General features: G+C 38.5%; 1 long non-coding RNA gene across 1 annotated transcript; it reads right to left on the bottom strand.

The window, feature by feature from the left end:
- Positions 1 to 219: 219 nt before the first annotated feature.
- On the bottom strand, positions 220 to 2,812 carry LOC309704617. The gene is made up of 2 exons (XR_014276316.1): positions 2,602 to 2,812; positions 220 to 2,570 (listed from the first exon to the last, which is right to left on the bottom strand). It is a non-coding gene; the product is annotated as an uncharacterized lncRNA (long non-coding RNA).
- Positions 2,813 to 3,404: the final 592 nt, after the last annotated feature.

A 3,404-nucleotide genomic window follows, 5' to 3' on the forward strand; every position in this document is an offset into this window, starting at 1 on the left:
TGTATCTATAAATATAAATATATGTACATTAGTGATTAAATAAGAAAATCTTGAAAAGAAATATGACAGGAGGGCAGATGGGATATTGCACAGGAATGAGCAGCAGAAAATTAAAGTATTGCACTTGTGACAAAGCTTGTGATCTTTCCTTTGTTAAGATTCAATATTGAGGAAGGGTACAAGAGGTGATCGAAGAATAACCACACCGATCCGGCCGGGTGAAGTCAAACGATGATTTTAATGAACACACGTGTGGGAAGACACTCTGTACGCAGACAGCCAGTAGTCCTCGACTTAATCAAAGCATGAACAGATATTTTATAGCATCAGGGTTTGATTTACTGACGCCCCTTCATGCGTCACCGGTACATTTTATACATAGATCAGATCAACATCATCATGACTTTTCACCCAGAAAATCATCTTCTATTTTCATGGCGTGGTACTTTCCGTTCTTATCTTAAAGTGAATTGTTCCTCTTTCTTGTCTAGACAACAAGGACGGTTCCTCTAAATAAATTTAACTAGTGTGTGTGTATGTGTTGACCTCACATGCTCTTTGTGTCACCTCTTCACCTACTGTCTGTGTCTCGTCCTCAAATGCTCTTTCTCAATTCACCTGTTGCACTTCTGACCTTTTACCAGACCAGAAGCTCACTGAGACTATGTGTATGTCTTCTACTAAATAAATGTTTTAACCAAGAACCTCTACTAAAACCTTAATATAAAATGATCTGATATATAAGTGTTTTGTAAGCATGTATTGCAATTCCTTCTATGGCTCCAAGTCACTTGCACAATAGATTGTCCGAACATCGCGCCGAACAAAGCTTCCGACCCCCAATTAATTGACCGAGCTCCAACTCTTTAATAAGCACAGATATGCATTATGTATAAAATAGTCATAACTGCTTAAGGCCTTCTTAAAGCTATCTGTTACATTGTTAAAGCCTCGTCTTAGCCTGCGGCTCAAAATAACTATCTGCTTTCACTTCTGCATACAACTTCCTGTCAGCCTGCAACTCAGTCTTTCTGAAAGAGACACTGTTTAACCCCTGAATGCAATATAAACTCCAGATTATATTATTAATGCAATGGTAATGATGACAATTATTTAACAATAGCAGTAAAATAATTTCCCTGCTCCACACTCCCTCTCACGACCTCTGGAACACCAGAGGTCGCAATACATTGTGGTTCAGCAGGCCTCGAGATCTCCAGGATCCTCGCCCCTCCTGTGGTCGCCGAGATCTTCTGCAAAGGAAACAAAACACCTTTTCTTGCATCTCCCTAACTTATCCTTTTTGGGACTCTTTAATCAAAAGCATGATCCTAATTATGCTCTTAACTTATTGACTTGTATTTATGTATATTCTTCAACGTTCCTCATCACTTTAAACTCTTTAAGCCCTGCTTTCACGTCCAGTTGCTCGCTCTACTTTCCCTTATCTGATCATCAACATCCTGTGCACAAATTGTCGCTGCTGCAAGTTCCTCTACTCCAAAAGAAAACAACCACTTTAATCAATTAAGTTTAAGCATATAAGCAATTACTCCTGTATACATTTCATCATAGCTAAATGCTGCCTTGAAACAACTCCTATGTGTTAACACTAACTTCATTTTAAAACCTCACATTTCCTATGTTATCACCTGTTTTTGGTATAGCCTTTTTTATTTCATTTGCTCCCTTTAATGTAACAATACCTCCTAATTCTAATTTATCAGACTTAACCAAAATATATGCTTTCCTTACTCTTTAGTCCTTCTTTAAGTTCAGTCAAAAAGCTAAATGAATTTAGGGCCTTTTGCCTGGAATCAATACTGTCATGTGTGTTTCTTAACTCTGTGTCTGTAAGCGTGCAATCCTTCAATAACTTCAATAACTCATATCAAAAAATGCAATATGTATAAAAATCATTTCTATTTATAAGCTCCCCCTTTATCCTAAAAATACCTCCTATGTAATATCTGTATGTATAAGCCTACATTATAACCACTACTTCTAGAAATCAAAAAGAAATCAAACCTGTTCTACTCCTTCAACCCTCACTAATTTTCCCTCTAAGAATTATTCACAGCTTTGAAAAACCGGCATTGTATCTTCTAAACAGGATTCAGTTCTGTCATGGTCCTGGGCCATGTTGGCCCAGTATTCTTGGTTCCTTGTATTTTCGCTCCTTATTTAGGCCAGGTTTTCTGAGGTGTCCTGTTGTGGTGTTCCCTAAATGTTTTTTCCCTTTGTGACTCTTACCCCCTTGTGCCCCTCTGTGTATTTATGAGCTCTCGTCTCTCTTTGTGTTTATTCCATGTTTTCCCCAGCCTGTTATGTCTGTGTTCTCCCCGTGCTCTCTCTCCTCCTGTCTGAACCTCTGTGTACTTCCTGTTTTACTTTGACAGTCTCTCGTCAGTATGCGTAATATTGTGTTCACTCCTGCCCTGTCTCGTTATGTTTATCAGTGTCACCTGTGTTCCCCACCTGTGTGTAATCTCCCTGTGTTCTCTGGGTGTATTTAAGTTGTGTCTTCTGTTATGGTAGTTGCTGGTTTGTCTGTGTTGTTTCCCCTCGGTCTCCCTGCGTCTCTTGTGTATTTCCCCGGACCTCCCTGCATCCTCGTTTCTGGTTTGTGTTATTAGCTTACCCAGTTTAGGTTTCCGGTTTCTTGTTTTTCCACCAGTGCTGTTTTGTGCCCACCGTTGTAAATAAATATTCACCTGCACCAGAGCTGCCGCCTTTTGGGTCCTTTTCTACAACTCCACACGGCTTGCCTCGCAAACCGTGACAAGTTCACTTTTAATCCTTTAACCTTAACTTAAAAATTACACTGTTTCAGTTTTACCATATCCAAATGATCAAAAACCCAAAGTTCCTAAAATGATCCTAAATTATTAAACAATTAAATTATTAAACCCTAAACCCCCCTTTATCTTGATACATTTCATGTGTCAAGATACTATACAAAACTTAAAAATGCTCAGTTTCCCCACTCATGATCCAATCTATGTCATAAAAATAAACTTAAAACAGAACAGTTATCAGTCATGTGTTTCTTCAATTAATGATAACTGAGTTACATCAAAAAATATTTCCCCTTTAGCATTTGGCATTCTCCCAACAATATACTATAATCCCATAACCTAACCCCACCTAATAAAACAAAACAGAAATTTTCTTCTGGTAAAAACAAATTGTTTGTCCACATTTATTCACCCTCACATTCACTCACACATTCACTCCCATGCAGTCACACATTCACTCACATGCAGTCACACCATGTATTTGCTGATAGTGGAGCTTCCCGCACGATCAGGGACTCCACCCTCAGCAAAATGAGCTCAGTCATTTTTTATTTTCCATAGGAAAATATTTCTTTATGCTTTTGGACTGGATTGACTCGCATAAAA

This window comes from Aulonocara stuartgranti (genome assembly GCF_965226115.1).
Source record: "Aulonocara stuartgranti genome assembly, chromosome: 4".
Taxonomy (NCBI): domain Eukaryota; kingdom Metazoa; phylum Chordata; class Actinopteri; order Cichliformes; family Cichlidae; genus Aulonocara; species Aulonocara stuartgranti.